The sequence below is a fragment of the Trachemys scripta genome, chromosome 1, assembly GCF_013100865.1.
Source record: "Trachemys scripta elegans isolate TJP31775 chromosome 1, CAS_Tse_1.0, whole genome shotgun sequence".
Classification (NCBI taxonomy): domain Eukaryota; kingdom Metazoa; phylum Chordata; order Testudines; family Emydidae; genus Trachemys; species Trachemys scripta.
Window position 1 is genome coordinate 290,944,600 of NC_048298.1, and position 13,037 is coordinate 290,957,636.

A 13,037-nucleotide genomic window follows, 5' to 3' on the forward strand; every position below is an offset into this window, starting at 1 on the left:
CTTTAGCTTTCAGAGTTAATGTCCCATTGAAATGAATGGGGATATTTCCCACCTCTCTGAGCTATTTCAGGATGGCTGCAGAATCAGGAAGACCACACATCAGTTTACACTCAACCTTAGAGTCTCGGAATGCATGGGGCCTGGCCCCGTTGTGTCTTTTGTGCTGCAGGTCAGAGACTGAATGTAAATTGAATCTTGTTAGCAAAGAAAGGGGGAATATTTCCCAAGGTTTAACACCTCCATACAAACCCCACTCCCTACCTTTGGATCTACTGGCCACTTCTGATAGCTCCATTTCTTACTGGGTGAGTGTTTCTAAAATGCTTTTCAGCTCTAGGAAATGATGATTTCCTGAAGACCCTGAAACTATTTTTGTTGTTGAATCCATGTTTATTTAATGGCCTGCCTTACTGTGCATGTGTGCAGAGAACAGCAACAGCCTCAATCTTGGATGGGGATGGGGGAGGGATTAGAGATAGTGGAATGGGGGGGGGAGTTAGACATAGGTTTTGGTGAACTATCTTAAGTGAGACAGATTCTGTACTTGTTTACTGACTCATGGAGTGGGGAAGGTTCTGATTTCACATATTTGGGGGTAATTCTATTGATTTCATAGATAGTTAACTCCTGATTGACACTGACCCCAAGTGAGATCAGAAATAGGTTTTAACCTTTTCTTACTATTTCAGCAAAAGTGTCTAGAATTTCAGTTACGGAATAAAAAATAACTATTAGCATAAACAGTACAAATGTATAGTTTACAGATTATTTTGATTCATATTATAATGTTCTGTAAACCGCAAACAAGTATAATCATAAAAAGTACTTAAACTTCAGGGGCCCCATTATCTACTTTTCCATCCACACCTCAGGATACAGTAGGTGTTAAGTATCAGAGCAGTAGCTGTGTTAGTCTGGATCTGTAAAAAGTGAAAAGTGACAAAGAGTCCTGTGGCACCTTATAGACTGACAGACGTATTGGAGCATGAGCTTTCACGGGTGAAACATCTGACGAAGTGGGTATTCACCCACGAAAGCTTATGCTCCAGTAGGTGTTACTCATCCTTTGGTGGAATCTGATCTAAGGGTCCAAATCTGGGCATGTATTTTACAAAATAGTGTAACTGACATATGAAGTGCCTGATTCTCCACTCACAGTTGTGTAAACCAGGAGTAGGCACACTGAAATCAATGCAGTTACTCTAGTGTAAGTAAGAGAGAATCAAGCCCAAAGGGTGTAAATTACACTCCAAAAGACTTATCTCCTGGCATGATGCTTTTTAAGCTTTTGGGCATGTGGTTGAAAAGTGGGTGTTGCTTTCCACAAAGGAAGTGTGGTCAGTTTGCTCTCCTCCAAAAGCAGCATAAAAAAGATTAGCAACAGGAAGCAAGTTAAAAGATGTCCAAAGACACTTTTTAAAATGTACTTTTTCCACTTTGCATGTGTCAGACCATATCAGGTGCAGGGTTCCTGGGTATAAAGGGGTTAGATACTGTGGGGTAGAATGGTGACAGAAGTATAAGACTGATAAGCTGCTGTCAAGGGTTTGCTAGGGGAATCAGGAGCATATTCAGAGACATTCCCCAAAATTCCCTGCATAGCGTGTAATCCAGGTTGAAGGGCCTTGTTGCAGCTGTTTTACCTAATGTGGCTTGAGGATTTTAATTCCATCTTTCCTCACACATAGTTCCCTGTACAAAGCTTGACTACTCTGACTTTGCATAGGGAAGGGTGAATTTCAGCCAGTATACAATATATTGGTGCTTGTGAGCATGGGGCTGTGTTTTTCTGTTTGTTCAGTTATATCTAACTCAGTGTGTGGATGCTGTGTTGGTTGCAACTTTATTTATTTTACCAGTTTGTCTCTGAACAGAAGTCTGATCACTGTTTATTTTACTATGTTTCTGCATTTCCAATATGTGCTCCAGTTAGAACATAACATCAGAATGGACAGGTATGTAAAAGTACAGCAGAAATAATACTGTATGCACTGCGCTTTTAGATATGGTATACAGCAGCAGTGATTGTACTTATTCATACTGGAGTCAGCTGTGTGTGTCTTATAAGCTTCTGATTTATTTCATTTATCATAAGTTTTCTCTCCTGCAATGCTAAACTACTTTCCTATTACCCACTCATCTTTACACTTTCACCATCTGTCTGCCTGCTTCTGCTGATGTCATCAGTTGCCACTGCCTTTGTGCTGTTAAAGATTACAGACATTTTTCACATGCAAACTGATTGCGATGATAGGCAATCTGCTGTAGGCTAGATCTCCATGAGTTCTAAACAAGGAGTTTTTACAGTATTTAGGTAAACATTGCCTCATCCTTATATAGAACATTTGCCCTCATGGAAACCATACCCCGGATTACCACCAGGTTTCCAGTGTGCATGTTTTTGTTGGGAGAATAGAATGCAGTTTACACATTTCTGGGGCATCTTTCTCCCACTTCTTTTTTCTCTGGGAGTGAGGGGGGTGATTGCGCCACTAAGGTATTTACAGCATATTAAATTATTGCATTTTCTTCCTTTCTAGCTCAGTCTCCCACATACCCCCTGATTTCTGTTCCTTTCTTTATTCCTTTCTCTACCACCTCACTTAGAATCATACAGCTAGAAGGGACTGAATGGGTCATCTAATCTAACCCCTTGCCAAGATGCAGGATTTGTTGTGTCTAAACTATCCAAGACAGATGGCTATCCAGCCTCTTTTTGAAAACCTTGTGCCTCTTTAATTTTTCCTGCATCCTCTCTTTGCCTGCCTTTCTCCCTTCTCTTTCGGTGTCAAATTTTGGGTACTTCTTCCCTCCTGTGGCAACTGAGCTTTCTTTCTTTCTCTGCTTCCCCCCTCCTCCCATAAGGCTTCTTGGAGATTCCAGAGATCATTTGGTCTGTCCTCCATCTCCTTGTCTTATCTCTCTCCCAGTCAGGCATAGCTGAGGCAAGGCAAAACTTTTCTTCCTCATCTTGTCAGGTGTCTCCCTCTCCCCACCCTCAAAGGTCAAACTCAGCATTTATGGAACCTACAACCTTTGCAGATCCAAGAGCCTCTTGCCCAGTTTTGATAAAGGTAGACATCGTCCAGGAAAGGTTTTCCTATTTAAAATCCCTTGAGCCTCAGTTAAGCTGTCACTGGAGGCGAGGGGAGAAGCTAAGGCTCCCTTTGGAGAAAAGGAAAAATTATTAGGAGGGAGCGTCATTATGTTTCAGCTAACTGGCCCCTGCAGCCAAGGGTGTCTGCTGCCTTTTCCAGCACCATATTTAGTCTACCGGGTGCTAAAAGGCAAGAGAATCACAGAAATACATTTAAAGTAACTCCAGGTACCATAAAAACACAATGCAACATTTACAGCTGCCTTGGCTTACTCTGCCATCTTCTGGTGGTACCTGCGGCAAGATCAAAGGTTAGAGGTGAAATGAGCTGAAATAATTTATTACTAAGAACACAAGGGCTGGCACTTGTCCAGTAGAACAATTTTCTTAAATAACTAGTTTAAATATACTGCACAGTATAAGCTCCTTGCAAGAAAAGTGAGGATTTTAGATTTTGATGCAACATCTTCTAACAGTGTATTTATTTTACTGAACAGTTCTCCAGTGGGCCAAAGAAATTTTTCTGTCCTGATGTTCTCGTCCTGGCAAAGTCTGATGAAAAAAAAATGCACTACTCACTTCTCTAGCATTATAAAGCACCAAGTAAACTGAGCTGGTTAGAGTGGTTGATTGGCCAAATATTCAAGACTCCGTTTTCAAATTTTAGATGTTCAGTTGCAAATTGCTTTTCTGAACCATCCAAAACCTGACTCTTTGACACTTTCTACAAAAAACTGCTGGTCTGTTGCGTGCTCTCTCTCTCTCAGCCTAATAATTTTAATGTTATTTTTGTTTTTTTGTGGGTGGTTTTTTGTGGTTGTTTTTGTTTTGATATGGCTGCTCTTCCTGCTTGTTTCCCATTCTGCTTACAATCTCTCCAGAATTACTCTGCTCATCTGCTTGTAGTTTCTGGTCCTACTGTTCCCAATACTGCTCTTTTATCTAGGCATCAGCACTGGCTGTCCCCAAAGTCATGTATTCAGCTTAGAGTTTTTCTTTGACATTTAAGGCACAGCTGGTTGGAAACTGTTTGGTGGTTTTTAGAGGAAAATGTTGATGTTTTATTGGAAAAGCAAAAATTAATTCAGTTTTTGGCAACAAGATACTAGGCATGTGTTAAACCTACATGCAATGTCTCTTCTTTTTAAACAAAAAAAAAAATCATCGGTTTTGGTGTTTTCATGGAAAGCGGACACTTTCTGTGGAAAAAAATTCATTTAGTTGATCCTTCCTCATTCCTCCTAAAGTAAGGTCTTTTATATTGAAAGGATTTGGTTCACACTGACTGTATCCTGCTTTTTTAGTTATTCTATTTGATTCTTCAGAACCTTGGCCCTGTTGCTCTGTTCCCACTTGGGCTCCCCACTGTTGACTCAGTTGCTTTATTTTAAATGGTTTCTTTCTTAGTTCTGTCTCCATTTAACCTGCTGGAGGCCTGCGTAATGGAGCTGTTGTTGAGCCATATTGTTACCGTTTCTAGTTACTTGCACTCTCCTTAGCACCCTGGTACCAGTGAAAGGTGCTACATGAAGCATCAAGAGCCAGATTGTGCCTTAGCCCTGTGTGGCCACCCATAGGCACAGCACTGAGTAAAGACTCCATATTCCCCCACTGTGTGGTCAAACTAGTGCTATCTATATTAAAGTTCTGGGTGCTTGAGGGAGTGCAGGGGCACAACAGAAACGCTCCTCCCCTGCAAACAACCAGGCAAGGAGGAGTGGGGAGTAACTGGGCTGGGACTCTGCCCCAGCATGGCGATAATATACTTCACCTATCAAGCAGCATTGCAAGTTACATCCCTGCCCTCAGTGTAACAGGGGAGACCCAGGAGGCATTGTGCTTTTCTGGGGTTTCCAACCAACACCATCTTTAACCTGGACTGAGTACAGATTACACCATCTAGCGCTACACAATGATAGCCCTAAAATCCCAAACAGGGAGATTTTCAAAAAGTACCTAAGCTGAGTTCCATTGACTTTTGATGGTGCTTGAGCTTCCAAAACACATAGGCACTTCTGAAATTCCCATAAAAAATGCTTAAAGCTCAGGTGTTTACATTTACACTCAGCATCAAAGGGATTAGAGAGTGATGTTTGTGTCAGACCTACATGCTAAGTATATCTTTAGTGCTTAAAAAAAGTCTCCAGGGAAACACTAAATTAAATTAATTTCTCTGATGTTTTTCTGAGCATGTTGCACAGAACCAAGAGTAATTAGCTTTCTGAACAGAACATCAGTGCAAACAAATTAACATTTTTTGCCCCTATTTTATCGCTTGGTTGCACCTTGCAAGCATTAAAGTATGAAGACACATCAGGAAGTTTTGCTTTGTTAATGTCTGGGGGTATGTCTACACTACCCGCCGGATCGGTGGGCAGCGATCAATCCAGCAGGGGTCGATTTATCGCATCTAGTCTAGACACAATAAATCAATCCCCGAGCGCTCTCCTGCCGACTCCTGTACTCCACCGCCGTGAGAGGAGCAGACAGAGACGACGGGGGAGCGGCTGCAATCGACTCACTGCAGTGAAGACACCATGGTAAGTCGATCTAAGTACGTGGACTTCAGCTATGTTATTCACATAGCTGAAGTTGTGTAACTTAGATCAGTCCCTCCCCCCGTAGTGTAGACCAGGCCTCAGATTCAAAAGAAGGCTAAGGAAAGCTTCCTTGCTGCTGTAGAGATCTACGTGATTTTTCTGTAGTTCACAAGGTTATTTTCAACAAATGATACCTGCCAGGGCCGGCTCTAGGATTTTTGCCACCCCAAGCAAAAAAAATTTTGGCCGCCCCCCCTTTTTTTGTGGCCCCCTGTCCCCGGCCCCGCCCCAACTCCACCCCTTCCGAACCCCTTCCCCAAATCCCCAGCCCGCCTCCTCCCCCAGCGTGCCGCATTCCCCCCCCCCCATTGCTTCCTGCGGGGCCCCCACGACCTTCCACCCTAGCTCACCTCCACTCCGCCTGCTCCCCCAGGCACGCCGGCGAGGGAGTGGGGAGAAGTGGAGCAGCGGCGCGTTCAGGGGAGCAGGCGGAGTGGAGGTGAGCTAGGGTGGGGGGCACAGGAAGTAAGGGGGAGTAGAGGAACCGCTCCCCACTCCAGCTCACCTATGCTCCACTACCGCCGCCTCCCCCGAGCGCCCGCTGCTTGGCTTCTCCTCCCTCCCTCCCTCCCTCCCAGCCTTGCTGCGTGAAACAGCTGTTTTGCACGCGGCAAGCCTGGGAGGGAGGGAGGAGAAGCGGAGCGGCGGCGCGCTCAGGGGAGCAGGCGGAGCGGAGGCGAGCTGGGGTGGCGGGAGCACTTTTTCCCCATGCCCCAGAGTCGGCGCCTATGATGGCCGGTGCCAGAATGCAGCCCCTAGAAATGTGCTGCCCCAAACACCTGCTTGTTTTGCTGGTGCTTGGAGCAGACCCTGATACCTGCTCTGTGCTTGTTATAACAAGCATATCATATGGCCTGATGATTCCCCACTGCTTTGCATCTTGAATAGTCTTTTTTTTATACATCTGCAAAGAGAGTGTAAAATGCAACCTAGTCAACGTGGTTGTTTTCTATACCCCCCTTTGCACTTATTTTTCACATGTGTAAATGACGGCAGAAGGTGAAAGGAAGGAGACAATAATGCTCATGATGGGCAGGAATCTCAACCATTCTGCATAAAGAGCCTGTTAGTTTTGGAAAAAAGATCTGGCTCCTAGTTGAAATGATAAGGATGGAGGGTTCATCGGTTCTTGCTTTCTACAGAACATTTGCAGGTATAGGCTAGGCAGTGAAAAAGAATGGTGTTTAGTTTGTATTAAGCTCATTAGTTTATTCACACTATGCCTTCTGAAGCAGCCAGTGCTACAGAAAGGCCGTGAATTTTGGACAGGTGGTGGTAATGTTTGGAATAGAAGGACCTGTTGGAAATAGAGTTCTAAGAACAACATATGCTCTTTTAGGCTGAAGACTCAGCCTAAAGGTTGACCCCCTTTGTCAACGTGACTCCTTTTTCCTAGTGCATACAAAGAAGCAGAATTTGGTCTCAGTGACACTGGTGTAAATCCATAGTATCTCCTGTGAGTTTGAGGGAATTACTCTGAATTTACACCAGTGTAACAGAGATCAGAGTCTGGCCTGCAGTCATTGGACCAGTCTGTAGGGGCAACTCCTATCTGAAATCAACAGGAATTATGCTTGTTTCGGCAAAGGCCGATTATGACCATTAGCGTAATTTTAAAAGGACATAACACTACAAATATTTACTGTCAGGCTGTGTATAATTAAGGATAGACAAGAACATCCAGTTCCTGTCATCTCCACACAGCCTTCCACTGCTTCAGCCGCTGTTGCAGCTTCACAGGCAGTGAATTGCAGCAATGAGGTTTGCTCGTGTAGATGCAGCCTTACACGACGATGGATATTTTTGGCTTTCCTACACACTGGTCTGAGAATCTGGCAGCCTTCCAGAAATATGGAAAAAATTCATCCAACTTGACTGTTCCCTATGGAGCCAAGTTTGAACAAGAAAAAGCACAGCTACTTATTTTTGAGGATAGTTGGAAGAAGGCAGGGAATCTACACTACATGGATTATCAGCAACCAGGCTTCCAAACCACTGGAAACTTATTTTGATAAACAAGAAGTAGATGTGATAGGTGAGTTAGAAATTCCTAGGACAGAAATTTTTCCTAGATACAGATTCCCTGAGAGTGTGCAAGGTGTCAGTCTCTTGAACATGACTTAAGGTTGTGGCTGTGAAGACAGTGCTGAAATGTTGAAAGACCAGAAAAACTTTCCCAAGATAGAGAAAAGTTCTCAGTGAAGAAACCACTCTTTTCCTAGAAAAGGCAAAAAAATATAGCTAGGCCTTATGAGCTAGATCAGTGGCTTTCAGCCTTTCCAAACTTCTATACCCCTTCCAGGAGTCTGATTTGTCTTGCGTACCCCCAAGTTTCACCTCACTTAAAAACTAGTTGCTTACAAAATCAGACCTAAAAATATAAATGTCACAGCACACTATTACTGAAAAATTGTTTGGGTTTAGCGTTAACCCGAGTAAGGTTAGGGAGGCGGAATGTTCACACCTCTCAGAGCCATTGTTTCAGGTTGCTTTGCATGTCGAAGGTTTTTACATCCATGAGGGCTAGAAACTTGTTGCTTTTAAAAAAACAAAAACTGATATTCTGTAGAACATGAACATGCCATGCAGACAACTTTAAAATTGTCATGTGCACTAAATGCACCCTGTGGGTTGGATGTTTGATACCTCTGATATAAAAGATGAGAATCAATACCCACTTAGCTAAATTAACCCAAGCATTAGCTTTGAGGAGAGGTAAATATAACACATCTCACTTCTCAGAATGAGGGGGCCTAGATTTGGCACTGCTTGGCCAGAAAACAACCCAGCTGGGATCTGAAAGCTAAAAGCAATGTTTAGAGGCCAAATACCTTGATGACATTTGGGGTTTCACCTGAGGAAAGTCCTATTAATGGGACTTAGAATCCAAATATAAAACTGTCAAACAAATCTGAAAAATTAAGCAATAATTCCAACTTCTCATTCCCACTTCACCCCTCTGGAATAAATCATGATAGTTTAAATTCATCTAGATTGGTAATTGAAAGAACATTTTGAAAATGAGATGTAAATGCCCAGATAAATGTGGTGGGACATTGCTATGTTGCCCTTCTGAAATATGTAAGCTATTCCTGGTTTGCTGCATGTTACTTAACACCACCATTAAATGTGGTTTATCTGTGAAACCAGAGGTGGAGATTAATGAGTCCAACAAAAATGATGAATTAACTGAGTATGATGAGGTGTATTTGCAAAATGAGCTACTATGGCTAATATTTTGGAAAAACAAGAAATATTAAAGCTGCATCCTCTGGAGAGAATAAAAGTATTTCTACCGTAGGCAGAGTTTCTTGTATAGGGGCTACTACAGAATCCATCTCTGGAATGGGAAAATACTGGCGAGATGCATTCTTCTGTTACTGTTGCATAGGTTCTACTTTATCATGCATATACAGTGTCTCTAATTTTAGACTTATTATTTAGCAAATTCCTTCTTGCAAATGATTAGAGTACAGTAGGCTGAATGGAGGAAAAGTAGAAAGAGTTCATTGACAAGTCGGAGGAGTTTGGACAGTTTGATCAGGCAATAAATGGATGACTCTGGCTACTTCTTTCTTTGTCTCCATTGTGGACCTGTTCCTGCTCCCAGGTCAATGACAAAACTCCCATTGGCTTCAATGTGAGCAGAATCATTTCCTTTGGGATTTTACAAATCAATCCGTAAAAACACTTCTCAGGCTACATCCTGATCTGCAGCTGAGATAAGCTCAGTGCAGTTGAGGGAGGAGGAGCTTTAAGCTTCCTTTGCTGCTCCCCATTTCTTGGTCCAGTTATTGGAGTTTAGTAACTTAGAGCGGCCTTGGGGCTTCTCTTAGTTATGCCTAGCTGCCAACAGCTTCAAGGAAGCATCCAGGGAATACAGGATATGCCCGCTATTCCCTGGGTACACACTTTACACCCTCTGTTGGGAGGGGCTGGTAGCATAGATAAACTGGCTCTACACCACCCTGGAATTTCCCTCTTTCAGGCTTGGGGAATCCTCAGATGGGCAGCTTTGCTGGATTTCCAACTGGTTCACCTCAGTGGAGCAGTTCAACAAAGCAGGCAGAATGGGGCCAAGCATCTGGTCCACACTCTGCACACCATGGAAACCGCTATAAGTTCTATAAACCACCTAATCTGTGGTGATATGGGCTGCCTTGGATGTGTTATTGTGCATGGAAGCCAGATAGAATCATTACTGAATCTAGCTTTTATAAAGAGTAACTCACTAAAGAGTCCTTGGTACTTTTCCATGTTTTTCTAATAAATGAGCCAGGCAAACATTTACCCCTATTATTGCCTCTAAGAGGAATGTGTTAATAGTTTACCCTTAGCCAGAATGCTTATTGAAAGCTTTTCTGAATCTGAAAACTACTTACAAGGAAAAACTTTAAAACAAACGGTTAATCAAAAGAGACCACAAATGGTGTGTGTGAGACTATTTCACTCATGAGCAATGCAGTGATCCCAACTCTATGGCCACCACAACTTTATCCCACTGAACATCATTGTGGGTGCATCATCTATGTATTCATAGAAGATAACTAGATGATGATGACAGTAAAAACGAAAGACTGTTTGCTTGAGGCTTATGGAGGAGCCCACTTGAAGTGATGAGGGAAGTGACCTTAGGGCTGTGGTTCTGAGCCTTTGGTTTGCTGAAGTCCCTTCTCTGGTTCCTATTAACAGATCCCTTCCCCAAGTCCCCTCACACCATGGTCCAGCACACATGGCACCATCTCTACTATTTTCTGCCCCTTTTCTCTCTCTCCTTCTCATCCATGGTGGTCTCATCGCCTGTTTCTGCTCCTCTTTCCCTCCCTTTCTTTCTAGTGTGAATGATTTTTTTATTGTTGTTCTGTGGCCTTTCACTCCCCTGAGATCTCTGTGCTAGTCTGAGCATGTGTTTATGGTGGGAGTCTGCTGGGGGTTCCATCATGCTGCGCAGCCTGTATTCTCTCACAGGCCAGGATAGCAAAGCTGAATAGAAGAGGAGCTTGAATAAGTGGGCAGCTTCCTGAGCTAGCAGCTCCATTGGTGGCTTTTTTAGGTGCGGGAAGAGGCTGCTAGAGGAGCGAAGGAAGGTAGATGGCTTTAAGCAGCCACCTGCTCCTTACAGACCCCTGAGCATGTTCATAGTTGTGCTTGAATTGGAGGAGATCTAGGATCATGCAACTTCCCTTGTCTTCTCCTGCTTGCCTTCTACTTTTACTTTGTATACCGCCTTCCGTGCAGCCAGGAGACACTGGTTAGGGATTCTTTCAGCCTAACCTCCCCCCACCACACACACACACATACTGTGGCTTTTGAGTTTTGCAGTATTGAGTGAGCAATTAAAACATGGCCCACCAATGCAGAAACCCAACCTATTTTTGCTGAGTCAGGCCCTTTGTGAACTGTCAGTATAGTAGCCGCGGTCTGTTATTCATTGTCTGCAACTCATAGACTAAACTTCATACATCATCTCTTAATCTTTTAAAAAGACGTTTTTGTCTGAGACACAAGGTGGGTGAGGTAATATATCTTATTGGAGCAGCTTCTGTTGGTGAGAGAGACCAGCTTTCCAGCTACACAGAGCTCTTCCTCAGGTCTGGGAAAGATACTCAGTGTCACAGCTACATACAAGGTGGAACAGATTGTTTAGCATAAGTAGTTAACACATATTCTAAGTGTGACGGGTTGGATCACAGAAACCCCCTTGGGAGCTGCCACCCGATGTGCAAAGACTACCCCTGCTTCTGTTTTCCCTGCCAGCTCAGGACTCCAGCACCCTGTCTTGCTGAGCCAGACACTCCCATCTGGCTCCAGACACAGATCCAGGGTCAGAATCTCCTGTCCCAAAGCTGCAAGTTTACCTGAAAACAGCTCGCAGTAGTGTGCTTGTCTTTAGCACTCAGATGCCCAACTCCCAATGGGGTCTAAACCCAGATAAATCCGTTTTACCCTGCATAAAGTTTATGCAGGGCAAACTCATAAATTGTTCGCCCTCTATAGCACTGATAGAGAGATATGCACAGTTGTTTGCTCCGCCAGGTATTAATACATACTCTGAGTGAATTACTAAATAGAAAGCGATTTTATTAAATACAGACAGTAGGATTTAAGTGGTTCAAAGTAGTAAGAGACAGAACAAAGTAAGTCACCAAGCAAAATAAAATAAAATGTGCAAACCTATGCCTAATCAAACTGAATACCGATAATTTCCTCACCAGTTCCAGAGTGCTCCCTTTTACAGGCTAAGCTCCTTTTAGCCTGGGTCCAGCAATCACTCACACCCCCTGTAGTTACTGTCCTTTGTTTCAGACTTCTTCAAGTATCCTGGGAGGGCGGGGGTGGAGAGGCTCCTTCTTTAGCCAGCTGAAGACAAAATGGAGGGGTCTCCCCTGGGTTTAAATAGACTCTCTCTTGTGGGTGGAGACCCCCCTCCTCCCTCCTATGCAAAGTCCAGCTCCAAGATGGAGTTTTGGAGTCACCTGGACAAGTCACATGCCCCTGCATGACTCAGTCTTTGCAGGCCGACGCCATTGTCCACATGGCATCTTGCATGTCTCCAGGAAGACGTCTCATGTGGATTGGAGCATTCCAAGATGCATTGTTCCCTAAGTGTCTCCTGATCAGGTACTTAACCTGGCGAATTCCTTCCTAAAGAAGCTGACCAAATGCCTCACAAAGCTTACTTAGAAATCAGGCAAGCATACAGCCCATATTCTTAACCTCGAGTAGAAAATGATATATATGTACAAATAGGATGAATAGATATAGTAGATCATAACCCTTACGGAGATATGTTACATGGCACAGGCAGCACAAAACATATTCCAGTTATGTCATACATACATTTATAAGCACCCCCTCCCCATAAAGCCTTATGGGGTACACTGTCACACTAAGGAACCATTCCAGATGAAGTGGTCTGTTAAATTGTCCCTCAATTTACCTTGAATTGTGGAAAAGTAATAATGGACCTTTGCGGTAATTCGGAAAACCCACTCCTGCCGTCAGCCGTGTGTGGGGCTGAGGGCCGAGTTCCTGCTGGCAGCTGCCCGGCTGACAAAATTGCAGTGGAAGCCTAATATTGCAGAATCTGCAATTTCCACAATAACGCAAGTTAAGTAGGGCCTTACTTATTAATTTTGTTATTTCCTCAATTCTGTGTGAAGAAGGATGCCATCAACTTAAAAACACACTTATCCCTGAATTTCTGCTTTGTTATAAGAAACATCTTATCTGAAAGAGACCAGAGAAAATATATCTTCTATTTTTCTGTTTGTTTTAAGCATTTGACATCGTTTTGTCTATACTGTACCCATCCTTCCCCCATGTACAGTAGTTATTGT